This window comes from Lepisma saccharinum, chromosome 14, assembly GCF_977018435.1.
Source record: "Lepisma saccharinum chromosome 14, izLepSacc3.1, whole genome shotgun sequence".
NCBI classification, from domain to species: Eukaryota; Metazoa; Arthropoda; class Insecta; order Zygentoma; family Lepismatidae; genus Lepisma; species Lepisma saccharinum.
This window is the reverse complement of record NC_139242.1, coordinates 75,428,455-75,443,742: the sequence shown is the minus strand read 5'-3', so window position 1 is coordinate 75,443,742 and position 15,288 is coordinate 75,428,455. Positions and strand designations below refer to the sequence as shown.

The 15,288-nt window shown below is 39.2% G+C and overlaps 1 protein-coding gene across 1 annotated transcript in view; it reads left to right on the top strand.

Annotated features, from left to right (window-relative positions):
• The first annotated feature begins 3,060 nt into the window (after nt 1–3,060).
• The window catches only part of LOC145999035 (diacylglycerol lipase-beta-like), an 80,840-nt gene continuing 68,612 nt past the window's right edge, over nt 3,061–15,288 (top strand). The window contains exon 1 of the mRNA XM_083135953.1: nt 3,061–3,276. The gene's annotated coding sequence lies outside the window, so the exon portion shown is untranslated. The remainder of the gene's footprint in view (nt 3,277–15,288) is intronic.

The following is a 15,288-nucleotide window of genomic DNA, read 5'->3' as shown; positions in this document are numbered from 1 at the left end:
CCATAATCAGGGGCGTTGGGAATAAGGAGAACCAAATCAACATAACCCAGGTTCCAGTGGCAAGCCCAGGATTTTCGAAATTTAGGGATTACGGTTCTTTTTTTTTTTTTTGTAGTCAGCCATTATTTTGTCTTCTTTTCCTGCCTTTGATGTTCATTCCTTTTTTTTTTTTTAGATAAACTGGAACCAAAGGGGGACGATCATGACACCCGTCAACCGCCCTCCCAGGGAGGTTTTTTTTGTGACACCCGATACACAAATTCTTTCATAAAGCTATATACGAGGGTCACTATTTATATTTTGAGCCTTGGCAACACTGATTGAAGTTAGGCGCGATTTGACGTTTGCAAGGAATCGTCTGGCATTATTGACCATAACGTACTTCAAATGTTTTGTCAATAGCTTCATTTGTGTTGTTTATGTTGCCTTGGAGATTGCGCGACAACAATAAAATGGAATTAACTCGTGAACATTTTCGTGCGATCATTTTTTACGATTTTCGACGTGGATTATCAAGACAAGAGTGCATCGATAAACTTACTTCCACATTTGGCGATGAAGCCCCATCCTTTGCCTCTGTGAAACGCTGGTATAACGAATTTAATCGTGGTTGCCATTCGCTCACCGACGAGATTCGCGAAGGTCGTCCAAAATCAGTTGTTGTTCAAGAAAACATTGATGCTGTGCAAAACCTAACACTGCAAGATCGTCACGTGACATACTGTGAGATTGAGGCAACCATAGGCATTAGCTCCACCAGCATATATAAAATATTACATGATCATTTAGCTGTGAGAAAGGTATGTTCTCGTTGGATCCCACACAATTTGACAAAAACTCAAAAAGACGCTCGCGTCAATTGGTGCAAACAAATGCTCAATAAATACAATCGTGGTGCTTCAAAAGACGTATATAAGATTGTGACAGGTGACGAATCATGGATATATGCATATGAGCCGGAACGTAAACAGCAGTCGACTGTATGGGTGTTTCAAGATGAACCCAATCCAACAAAAGTTGTTCGCGCTCGAAGCACATCGAAACAAATGGTCGCCTGTTTTTTTCGGGAAAACTGGTCATGTGGCAACTGTGCCTTTAGAGGAACGTAGAACGGTCAACTCTGAATGGTACACAACAATTTGTTTGCCAGAGGTCTTCGGTCAAATACGGAAAACAAACAAACGCCGTCGGATCATTCTTCATCAAGACAATGCCAGCTGTCACACATCTCGTCCAACAACCGACTTTATGAACAGTCAAAAAATCGAATTGATGGGTCATCCGCCGTACAGTCCTGATTTGGCACCCAATGACTTCTTCTTGTTCCCGAATGTCAAGAATAAATTGCGTGGACAACAATTTTCGTCGGCGGAAGACGCCGTTGATGCGTTCAAAAACCATATTATGGAGGTGTCTCAAGAAGATTGGAAAAACTGCTTTGACAAATGGTTCTAACGAATGCAAAAGTGTATTGACCATAAAGGAGAATACTTTGAAAAACAATAAAGCAGTTTTCAATGCCAAATTCCTGTTTTTTCATTGCTAGGCTCAAAATATAAATAGTGACCCTCGTACGAGGCATCAAGACACAATATTCTTGTAGGTTCTAGCCAAAAATATGTAGGCTCGACCATTACTCGAGTTGTTGAGTTGTTGTTTTAAGTCCACTTTGCGCACATATAGGTTAATCGGGACTGGACCTGCAGTTTAAAGTGGGATCCGAACCACTATGTGTCTCCACCGGGTATCGAACCCGGGACCCATTGATTACACACACTCACACACACACACACACACACACACACACACACACACAAATCAATATTATTTTCAGTTTGCAAAAATTGGACCTAAAAATGTTCTTGCTCACTTCGTTCGCAGTATAGTTCTTTTCTGTAATGCATTGTGAATTACTAGAGAGAAAAGTTAGAACAAATATTTAGTGCAGACTGTTGCTGCTAAACAGTTGTGTTTTAAATGTATGAACAATTGTCTTGAGGGAAAGGAGCACGCACGTGTGAGATTAAATTTATATCATTTTTGCTGTTGGTTTGTTATGACGTGGATGAATTGATTATGTAATGTATTTAAATAATATATATGTATTAAACAAACATTAAATACGTGCACAATTTAGTGTAGACATGTTACGTATGTGTTTTCTTATTTTACGTTGCTGCATGTTGCATATGTGTAAAACAAATGTTCTACATGAAAGTTACACATGTTGTATGTACAAAACTAATTTATATTCGCCATTTTTGCCTTTCTAAAATACTGTTTCTGTGCTTGTTGTTCATTATTAGCTAATGTGAAATTGAACGTGTTGAATTACCAGGAAAAAATGCCAAAATAATAATAAGAATATTCACATTATTATTATTATTATTATTCATATTATTATTATTATTATTATTATTGGAACGTTTATCCTCTTGATACTCCCCCCCCCCCTCAGACAAAAATTCGTGGTTGCGCTTCTGTCACCATTTGCCGTTGCTGTAACGATCTAGATTGTCGCCAGTAGCGTACGCAGGGTTTTTTCATATCACATAATTTCGTTCTAAGTAAGGGCAGGATACACTAAAAGAACATTTGGTGGTTACCATTTTTAAACTTCGTTTTAAAAGTCGATCAATGAAAAAAATGGTTATCGTTGGTAATAATGGCATCTACCACGATGATTGTTCCCTGAGTTCTTTACAATGTGTCATCAACTAGTTTCTTATCGTTACTCATTTGAAAATGGTTATTTTCTCAAAATTTCCGGAGGGGCTGTAGCCCCGTCGGCTCCCTCATTGCGAACGCCAGCGCTAATGCAGTTAGAAAATTTTTCATTTCCTCCTCATCGGCGGATAATTTACTTCCTCCGTCAAAATCAGTTATTTCTCTATATTGTGGCGGCAGTTACGTAGGTATCCTGCGGGGCTCGGAAATTAAAGAAAATTACCCCCTCCTCCCCTATCCTCGCTCAGAGCAGTTCGCGGTTGGAAAGAAAAACACAATGCTCGAAAATTACTTGACGTAGAACGTCGTATGGAAACTCGGTTGCCACGGAAACGAGACACTAGCGCTCCCGGTGTGCTTTCTGTGAACTACAATTCCTTTGGTCAGTCTTCGTTCGCCTTCGTCGCGTTTTACGTCGAAACTCGACGGCAGTGGAACTTTTTACGTGCGAGGAATGAGAGAAGCGCCTTCTACTTGGCGTTTTCGTGGATTAAACCTTCATATCTTTATCAGCCAGCATTCTGTGACTTACTTGCGGAAAGTTTATCGGTAAGTGAGAACCATTGAATGTAGTTATGTCAGATTTCTTTTAAATTGTAGGGAAAATGTGTATTTTTTTCCTGTAAAGTTTTCATCTAATTCTAATCATTGCTTAGTTTTGGGTATGAAACATTGTTTTAATTATAATCTAATTGTCAGCAGTGCACCCGCACTATGCTAAACCTTATCTACAAAGGAAAATATACTGTCTTTGCCCCCTCCAGTTTTAGCACCTTGCTCCCCGGTTTTGGAACCCAATCGCCGCCACTGTGTGTTATCATAACCGTTTGCTGTAGCAGTATGATAACACAATTAGATTATACTTAAAACAATGTTTCATCCACTAGTTTGTTTTTATCGATACTCATCACTGATTTAATTATAAATTGCTTGCAATGTAACAAAATATTGAAAACCATGATGACGTAACAAATGTGGGGTGAGTGACTTGTATAACATAGAAGTACTGGTTGCAACAAAACAATCGATTCTGAATCGTTGAAACTTTTAAAGTATATATTATCTTTTTTTTATTCATTGCTTAGTTTTATGTTTGCTTAGTAGCTGTTATGATAACACAATTAGGTTATGATCAAAGTTATGTTTTAACTGCTAGTTTCTTATAATTAGCAAATGTGCAGTATGACCTAATCATTGATTTAATTGTACAAAATATGGAAAACCATGATGGCGTAACCAGGATTGGTCGGACGGATTGTATAGCATTGACTGCTTCAAAACAATCTATCATCATAATCAAGGGGTCCCTATTAGCCTTTCTGCACATAAAGTGGACTTAAAACAACAATTCAATTCATGTTTCAAAAACAATCGATTCTTGAAACGTGAAGTTCAAAACAGACTTTACACATAAAATGAAAATTCACATTGCCTCTGAAGCCTAATGTTCACCTTTAGGCTATTATCTACAATCTGGTTTATTTCTCCACATTGAACGCTTCAATATTGCAAGCTTCACTCGTAACCAATTTAAAGCAAGTCGAGAATTATTGGATGAAAGCATGGAAGGTGGAATTTCTGCTTATTTATGGACATATATAATATTTGACATGGTAATAAACTTACTGCGCGAATACTTCTCGTGCGTCATACCTGTGCCATTATGATGAAAATTATTATTTTTTCCTGTATGTATCTTGATTTGCGTAAACATTTTGTACAAGTTGAACCGTAACTTGCCTTCTATCAACACTGAAAGTGTTATTTAACATTGGCTTCGAAATAGCCGAAAGAAAGTTTAAAATTGTAAATTCGACGTGTACGAACGAATACTTTTTATACTCACTACATATACAGAGCGATTCAAAATTACGGTCCTATAGGACAACAGAGGTGTAGACACCCATAATACACGTAGTACATCTCGGTAACTGGTCTTGTAGGCCAACGAGGCTGTGGCGCCTGGACCTACGGCCTGTATAATCCCCTGTGAGGCTTGGGCTTTGTCGTCCATGTGAGTTTATGGATGCCCCTTCATCCTATCACCATTTATTCCCATCGTCGCGATTAGCCAAAAGTGGCATAAGTGCGACGTTAAAGTTAACTCTGTTATTAGTGCACATAGCGATAAATGGAAAGTTGTTGGAAATTTTATTTCAATCTAAAGTGCTTGATTTTTCTCCCCAAGTTCCTTTTGTTTTATTGCGATTTCATCATGCTGCAATGCCCGACCCTGTAGCCGAGTGGTTAGCACATCGCGCTGCGATCCCGGGTTCGAATCCCGCTCGGGCTTGGTTGTTTGTGAATGTCCATTCATCAATTTCATCATTTCATCACTCATCCCCATCTTCGCAAATTAGCCAAGAGGCACAAAGCGCGAAGTAAAATAAGCTAAATCAATCAATCAATCAATCAATCAATCAATCATCATGCTACAAATGCAATTTTTACATGGTTCGATTTCGATTTACTTCTGTTAACACATACTGCGCAGTTTTAGCGATTACTTAAGATTTTGTTCAATATATGCTCTTGTGGTTAGGTTAGGCGGGTCAGGTTTGGTTCTGTTAGCAGTAAAATAAAGTCCCTAAATACATTCTACCAACGTTCCGATTTACTTCTACATTCATTCCCACTAGTGTACGATACTTTCTGCCGCTTGTCGACGGAGAATACCTTGTCCGTGGGAAGCTCGCATGCTTGCGTAAGGTAATTTTTAACTTTATTTTTTTAAGATAAATAACTTTTTTCGAATCCAAGCAGTGCTCATTACTTTAAGGAAAGTTCAAATTTCGTGTTACAAAGATTTCCAAAATTCTACGATAATTAGTCTTTCTGCTAGGAGAATCTGAAAGAAATCATAAAACAATCGGAACCGTTACCCTTGGAAAAAAATTATTTTTTAAAAATAGTATGTTATAGTTATTACACCCTTCCCACACAAAAATATTTTGACGACGCCATGACCTTGGCCCTGTCCCTGAGGGACAAGGCAGTCATCTATTTACAAACCACTTCCACTCCACCTGTAGTCAAGAAAGAGATACATTTTCGATATAAATATTTCCATATGAAAGACTGGTCAAGGGATAATAATTTCTAAAATACCCAGTTCGATCTTCACAGGGTTTTCTTCCCCTGCTATTTATACCTGAGACCGGTCGTAGGCGGGTCGGAAACACCTGTGCCTTTCTCCTCCGGTCTCCCGTCCCTCCTTCCGGCTCGTTAGTCGTGAAACGGTGAAACAGATTCCATTGAGAGCCGGCTGTGTTATGCAGCGTATCCTGACAAGAAAGGTGAAAAATATATAATATTTCAAGAGTAAAATTAACTAATATTCGGGACGTTGTTGCTGTAAATGAAAATATCAAAAAGTGGTTCTCTAGAAACACCCTTTCTCAGTCCTCAGGACAATTTTTAAAAGTTTCTGTCGGTTGGTTCTCGAGATAATCGTGCCCAAAGTTACGTAAGCTTACACAGGAAGTGCTCAAGTTATGACGACGGTATAAAAGATCACCTTAAGCCTTCGTTCGGTAATGGAGATTTTTATAAAACTATTGTGCATTGTTGAAGAGGAGTGAAACTAGATCTTATGATCTTAAGGCCTTTCCGATGGCGATGGTCGTCCCCTTGTAATCAAGGGGTCCCGGGTTCGATATCCGGTGGAGGCACATAGTGGTTTGGATCCCACTGAAACTGGAGGTCCAGTCCCAATTAGCCTATCTGTGCTAAAAAGTGGACTTAAAATAAAACTTAAAACAAGTTTAAAAACTTTGATCTTAAAATTTCACAGCAGGCAAATACTTTGAAGGACCATAGTGCAGTTCTAACCTAGACCGTAACAAAAAATGGGAAATTCACTTGTCGTGGCTAATGTGGAGAAGAGATATTTAATTGTCAAACAAGAATGTATTTTCATTATTTTACGCCGCTTTTCTTCCACTCTTGGCCAATCGCGACGATTGGATTGGGGATTGGATGAAATTGACGAACACTCACAAACATCACCATGCCTAGGCTGAAATTCGAACTCGAAACTTCAGTGACGAGATCAACATTCGACCACTTAACGAGCTTGTTGTTGTTATTATTATTATTATTATTGATAATAATAATAATAATAATAATAATAAAGGAAAGACCCCTGAGAGCGGCAGTTTTCCTTTGTCATGTTCTTTCTTATTTATTCACATCAATTTGACTTTATTCTGTACTTTTATTGCGGACAGACAAACACAAACATACTTCCGACGCTCTTGCCCTGCAATGCAATGTATATCGTCTGGATCAGAAGACATTACACTGCACGTGTTTCTGCGAATAGCAGTAAATTCCTTTCCGCAAGGTAATAGAGCCAGCCACGAGATCCAAATGTCATAAGGGTTATATATTGAGCTCTCGTGTTTGTCGATGTAGCATCCATAGTCAATAAGTCGCTAAATCTCCAGTCTGGTCTCAATAACCATTTGATTTGAAATCGCTGATATCTGTTTCATGGTGCTGGAGTGTTACGTACATTTTCATAAGCGATTGCCCTTCCTGTAATATCTGGGAAAACTTCGTACAATTCCAGTGGAATTGTAGCGTGAAAACTGGACGAGGGTGCCATGAAAGACAGCAGATTGAGTAGGAAAAAACATTATGTTCGTAAAGTACGTTACGTACTGGTACTGAAATATGCTTATCCTATTATGTAATATCTTACACTTTTTTCTGAATAGCGGACACTTCTTAATAACGGACTTTTATTTTCCCCCCAGGCCTGTCCGTTATTGAGAAGTTTTACTGTAGTTCGGTTTTGTCTCGGCTTGTTGACAAGTATAACGTTACGTTTAAATTAGTTGTCAACCACTGAATGTAATGAACATCTAGTTTCCCGCGCAGGGGCGTCTCTTGAACGCATGCGGTGCTTGCTGCGCATGCGTCAATTGTGGAAAAAAGGACAGCTTGCTCTGCGACGACATTCATGAGCATTTCTACATTCTAATTTCTTCATATAGGAGAAGTATTTATTTTACACGAGAGCGCTGAACTAAGCTTATATTACATTTCTTGGATCTGAAGTGACGCATGCGTCAATTGTGGGAAAAGAATTATTACTTTCTTTCACTTCAGATCCAAGAAATGTAATACGAGTATAAGCTTAGTTCAGCGCTCTCGTGTAAAATAAATTCTTCTATATGAAGAAATTAGAATGTGGAAATGCTCGTGAATGTCGTCGCAGAGCAAGCTGTCCTTTTCCCCACAATTGACGCATGCGCAACAAGCACCGCATGCGTTCACGAGACGCCTCTGCTTACCGGTAAATTGATGCCAGGGACCGGTACCAGGCAGCGAACCTGGCCGTTGAGAAGCGTTGTTTTAGATGATCATCTGTAGACAATAATAATAACAATAATAATAAGTAGAACCCGCTTTCAGTTCTTGCATGTAATATTATAAGTAGTGCTGAGCCGATACTTGAAAAATTGCAATAATTAAAATTTATTCAAAATATTGGACAATATTGGTGTGTAAATAATATTCTCCAATTATATGCATCAAATTACCAAGAAATTTGCTTTTGAATGTTCAAGAATTACATCAGAATATTAAAATAGATATCATGTTATCGCAAAATATAATTCTTCGAGAAAAATCGGTGCAAAATAAATAGAAAAATTGAATTTTGCATAATTTCCAGGATAATTAGATTCCGCGAAAGTGTCGAGAGCAGAGGTGGTCATTTTCATTCAACCTCTCTCACCCTCACGGCTCCACTTTAGCCCTCACCCTCACACGCCCTCACCCTCACGGATCGACCCCACCGTCACCCTCACAAGTCTTCGGAGAGTGAGGGTGGTCTGCCCTCATGAGGGTTAACATATAAAAGCAATTGGCAGTAAATAATGTCCAATAGGCATTGCATGCTAATGTAGAACCACTGTCACTAAGATGGACGTCCGCGAGATTTGCTTTCAGGGAGGGCAATCATGTAATTTTTTTTCCATGGGGGCAAACAAGGCATATTTTCCCCAACGCCAATCTAATAATGAACATAATAATTTTACTTGACATCCATTTTGCATGGAGCGTGCCCCCTTGCCTCAACTTCCGGACGTCTATGGTCACTAACATTCAGAGGATTTAATTTGATTGTTGTTTTAAGCCAACTTTAGGCACAGATAAGCTAATAGGAACTGGACCTACCCTACAGTTTAAAGTGGGATGCGAACTACTATGTGCCTCCACCGGTTATCGAAATTCAGAGCATTGTCGACAATAAAAAGACTTTAAAAGTCATTTATAGTAACTAAGTTACATGTTAAAATGAGCAACGGATTTACTTTTTGTAAGTAACTCATTTAGGTCTAAGTCCTCCTCCGTGGCGGTGTGGTCTAAGGCGCTATGTTTGGACTCCGACTGCGGGACGGCATGGGTTCGAGTCCGCCTGGGTTCAGCCTGCGGGTTCTCGGCCTGTGTATAGGACCGGTGGCAACCTACCATCGTGAGGAAATTGGCGAGCTAAGAGTGAGTAGCGTAATCCGGTCTCGGAAATCTCCTATAAGGGCCGAGGGTTCGACGTGCTGACCTCACGTCACTCCATTACCGGTTGCAGATCTCCACACCTCTAGGTAGGATTGTGGAAGGGAGACTGGCAGTCGGGAGATAGGCCAAGGCCCTTACCGGCTGTGAAGCTACGGATTTTTACATTTACGTCTAAAAGTAACTTTAAATATTGTGGTGAAACCCAGTCTGGGGATGCAGCAGTCTTATTCCACGCGTCGCCTGCCCTGAACGAGGAAGAAAGGACAAAACAAGATTCCCGGTTGCGTAAGCGACCCTGCGGCTACCGAGGGAAATGCCGCACTGCAACTTTCCCGACTCACCAATGTAGGTCGCCTCCGACCGCCCGCTTCTTCGTATGCAGTGTTATTGGCCTCTCCTTCCTATGTTGTCACCTGCATTGAGTTAGTATGCGGAAAGGGGAAGTTAACCTGAAACAAGTAACATGTTAACTTAGTTTTCATCCAAAAGTAACGCTTTCTGACGTATCCAGAGGGCGTCGTTGTCGTTAACTACTACTAGTAGTCATATATTTAATAATAATATTCTCATAAACATACAATAGGCTATATACATTCCCGCGTCTTAAGGAAGCCACGTTGCAATGACAATGGCAGCCAGGTTGCAAATTCCTAAGAGATCAGGTTGCTAACTCCAGAATTACCATTACCTTCTTATTGAAATTAACAATTTTAATCACAATTTCTAATCGATTCTTCTGTATTGTACTCTCTGAGTTGTCTTCACAGATAGCCTAGAATATGCGCTCCTCATATACAGGGCAATTCAGCGTGAAAGCATTCAAAAAATGAAACAGGAAATAGATGATGCAGCACTGAACAATTTGCGATAGGGAACCTAGGGTCGGAGAAGACAGCGTACCAAAACATTGAAGGAAATAATAATAATATATAATAATATTGAACAAACTTTCATCTACCAACCAAATAATACATCTCTGGATCAGAACACACATGCAAGGGTCCCGGGTTCGAATCCCGGTCGGGCTTGGTTGTTTGTGAATGTCCATTCATCAATTTCATCATTTCATCACTCATCCCCATCTTCGCAAATTAGCCAAGAGGCACAAAACGCGAAGTAAAATAAACTAAATCAAATCAAATCAAATCAGAACACACATGCATATTGGTGTCCACACAACAACAATGTCCTAGCAACCGCCGACCTCCCTGGAGGAGTGGTTATCAGACCTCGCTACGACTCCAGGGGTCTCGGGTTCAAATCCGGGCCCGAGCATGTCCCTTCATCAATTTCATCATATCATCACTCATCCTTATCTTCACGATTAGCCAAAAGTGGCAGTAAAATAAATTAAATAAATCAATCAATGTTCGAAATCGAAAATCCACAGGTTATTCAACAACCACTTTGGGTCATATAGGCCTACGAGAACTGACGTCTTAACATAAGAAACGAATGCGTTCTATTTTAAACCTATTTTTTTAAGTGTACAATTATTCGATTATGTCGTGGCGTAACAATCTACTTGTATTTTATTTTTACGAGAATGCATAATGAATGGATTAGGCACATCTGTTGTTTTTTTCCCTTTGTTCCAAACTACAATCCTTACTTTTACGATATTCTTCGTTCTTTTGAAGGCGTGTAATTATATTTGAATTACTAATAAAATAATATAATTTTTTCAAAAAGTTCAATTCATTAACAAATAGAGCAAAGAAAATTGAGGAATTAAATATTGATAGGTCAACCAAAAGTGAACGAAGGTGCTCATTGTGAAATCATCTAAATGCAAAGAAGACTTTATTTAACACAGAATGCTAAAGAAAACACAGCAGACAAATTATATGCACCCTTTGAACGATGAGAACATCACTTGAGTCATCATTGATAAACAGCACAGCATTGCTTTTTATGAACCTGGATTCTGGGTAGCATGCGAGCTATGGCAAGCGAAATTACTTCCATTGAGGGAGAGGAAGGCTTAAGCCTTTTGTTGGTTTTCCAACCAGCTGTTATCACCACGATGTGTTTGTGCAGGAGGTCAGTGATTTGACGTCAGAGTTCAGGAAATTGCATTATCTGCTCTGGATTATTACTCGTTTCCACTTGTTACTCACGGTTGTCATTCAGTTATACAACGAGAAGACTTTGTCTGCTCATCCCTGACGCTTCTCATTGACCCTAAAAAACCTTGTTAGGTGAGTAACCCAAATTTTATTACTATTATTAGACATTTGGCACTGAAATTTACGTCCTAGTTACCATCTGAAATCGAGTTAGTGATTGAAATGTATGTATAGGTCGGATAGTTTTCAAGCATGCAGCAGCGTAATTTATCTTCACCAGAGTCGCACTGGCTCACGAGGACACCAGACAAAATCCTCTGATCATGGTGGCCTACCTTCTGGCCTCTGCTAGAGCTCCGAAAAGATGCAGGGTTTGTACCTTTTTCACAGAACAAGCTTATTGTAGCATACAACTACTATATCCAATCTCCATTAATCCAGCCGGACCCTGATTAGCACATCGTGCTGCAACGCCAAGGGTCCCGGGTTCGAACACCCCTCGGGCTTGGTTGTTTGTGAATGTCCATTCATCAATTTCATCACTCATCCCCATCTTCGCAAATTAGCCAAGAGGCACAAAACGCGAAGTAAAATAAACTAAATCAACTAATCCATTAATCCGCTCTTACGTTTTAGCTGACGATGAAATTACGCTCTAAAAATATGAAGCGCGTGTATTTTCTTTCATAGATGGCAGCACAGAGTCATACATTTCTGTTGGTTACAAAATGGAATAATACTAGAAAGATCCATGGTTATTTCATAGCTTTTCACACACGATAATTATGCCCTAAAAGATATGAGAAAACTCGTTGTGTGACTTATATGATTATAATAATGATTTAAAGTTCAAATTCAACTCTTTTAAATAAACATATTCTCCGCGAATTCATAGGAGTAATTAGGAGGTGTTTGTGTGTAGTGTGTAAGCTCACCGGCTTCACTGATTCGCACATTAGTAATGAAATTCCATTGTATTCGTGTTCCCAGCCATCCGAAAACATTGAGGGGAATATAGAAAAAAAAATCTTAGGTATCTTGGAAAATACAACATAATATTTTCTAAACCCACGGCCATGAAATTAGGCGGTTGGCAGAAGTTTGCGCTGTTGCCACGTCGGAGCACAACCCCGTGTGTTCGGAGGTTTAAGAGAATGAAAGATATCGTTGTAGAGTTGGTCTTCGTAATCCATGTGATACAAACTGACAGCATTTGCTCGAGAGGTCAGGGATGACACAAAAGTGCCCCGGAGAGAGGTCGCTCTGACGCTCGAACTAGGCAACGCAGCCAGGTTGACGTTGCCACACAGCGCGCGAGAACCAGCGACTTTTGTCCCGCTCTCGCTTTGCTTTCCCACATGTGGCAACAGCGCAATTCTGCCCAGCCGCCTAATTTCATGGCCGTGCGTTTAGTGTATAGTTCAGTTTTGGTCCTACGTAACAGCTCCGGTGGCCGAGTGATAGACTTATGATCTAGCCAACGCTTTAACGACGAAAAAAATGCTCATAGAATAAATACAATTTTTTAGTCATACACTGTCGCAATTCTCATGCTTCAAAGGCAGATTTTTTTTTTCAAATCACCACTTTTATGTGATTTTCCTGAGCTTAGAATACACATATATGTAATGAAAAAAAGTGCAAATGTATTTCTGCCTAAAAGGCTTACCAACGGTTCCTACGCCAGTCTCGTCACCCTGAAATAAAATGCTCGGTACGCTATCGCCCAAACGTGGTCCAAAAATGCTTCGGGTTTGATTCAAAACTTTCGAAACAATAATAATATTGATTATTCTCCTAATTTTACACATTTTGGAAAACATCCTTTCGTATAGTTATTGTTGGGGGTACAGTAACTAATGGTGGAAGATGCAGAGAGGAGATCACAATAGGATAGCACATGCAAAGAGTTTTTACCAGATTATAGATGTACTGCAAATTTTTACCCGATGGGAGGCATGGCATGCTATAGGTACATACCGAGTGCCCACAAATGAAGTACACAACTTCGGAGTGTAATAGAAACAAAATTACAAAAAATAATCAATAAATCATATCTCTACAATTCGTACCAACTGTAGAAGTTTTATATTAAATGGCCAGTAGACCTCCATATGCGCTCTGTTGGTTGCAACATGTTTATAGTTATTATTACGCTTTAAAACTATTCTCCTGTCTCTTTAAACATCTTCACTGACCAATGCTCTTTCGCGGCTGTCTGTTGTATAATTTTCTGAAATTTGGCTGCACTAGAATTAGATATTTTGTCTCTGCTAACCACAAGACAGACACACTGCTTTTTACTGTGGAGACACCATATCTGTTAACAATAGATGAGCTAGCGCAATGTTGCCAGTCTACAAAGAAACTTCCACAATTACTATTTTATCACGACAAACTTGTGTCGCACCTATCAACACATGCTATTTCAAGCAAAAAACTAGTCAATCTGTATTGTATTAATCTATGTTGGAATCTTTTCTTTAAAAATGTGTTATTGTTAATAGGTAATGAATTGTTTAACCTAAATCAGGAAAAATGATGAAACTATGGAAGTATTAAACAACTTTGTAGTAACCATGGTAAATTGTAAACAAAATTATGATATAAAAGAGCTAGACTTTTGTAAGTCTACGGGACATTCTCCTGGTTGCCGAATGGCTGATGGTTCAGGGGACGTTGGGTAATATCTTGCTTCAATCTTCGGATTGGCTGGTGTACTTGTACTCCATTTGGCAGATATTCCACAAACCCAACTCTGAATAAGGCGTTCTCCTGCATCATCAAAAAGACCAGGGTTATAGACTTCGGTACAACTAATAGGTTTAGGCCTACAAGTTGTACCGGGTGAATTGTCTGTTTGAAAAAGTGTTTGTATAACATCCGAAGTTTAAATAAATCTTCGAGTAAAAGGTCTTAATGATCTTTAATTTCAAACCTGCATAGGTGATAATTAAAAATAAGTCCTACACCACAGACCTCGCAAGGGCTTGGTCCTACTAACCCTTAGAAGCCTTTGAGAAGTCCGATAAAAGGGTTATAACCAGACTAACATAAAGCCCTAAAGGCAGAAGGTGCGTGTCAAACTATTTCCATTTTGTTTTGAATACACTCCAAAGTTGTATACTTAATTTGTGGACACTGTATTTAATATCCCGATGCTTGGAAAGAAGACACTGCAACCCCCCACTACCTATTGGTTCATTTTTCCTCTTCCTTTATCTCCCGTTTCCAATTTCCTAGCTTTTCTCCCACGTTTTTTTTTTCGTACATTTCTCCATGTATAAAGCTCCTCTCCACAATCTTCCTTCACGTTTCCCAAGAGCAGCCGTGTTTTTATTTCCCAGACTTGTCCTGTTGTCCTTGATACGCAACTTCTTCCATGACCTTGATAACATGCATGGGAAAACATTATCCGAGCAGACTTGCCAGTTATGTAATATGTCATTGTCTTATGATGATGATTGCGCTTCCCCGACATAACCTCGGCGGCATAATGGTTAACATATTCCGAAAATTCAGAATATTTTAATAGATTTTTGTCAAAAGTTGGAAACAGAAATATGAATGCATCCTTACGATAAACCTAATGAAGAATAATAATGTTAGTAGGTGCACATTGATATATACAATTAGCCTATTGATTAATAATAATAATAACAATAAATAATAACAATAAATAATAATATGTTAATTAGTAAACCGTTTACAAATATAATTATTAGCATCAAGCAATAGTTATTACTACAGAGCATTCCCTGACATTCGCTACGAGACTCGGCGGCAAGCGGCCCGGCGTTCCCTTTCTGTTGACGTTGCAGACTGACGCCAGTATAATCCTCCCTCGGAAGTTGTGTTGTGTCGTGTCCGTGTGTTGAAGATTGTGGCTTAATGTGGCACCACAAAAGTTTACATTACAACAAAGGATTTATCTTGTCGAGTGTTACTTCGGAAAGAGGAATTG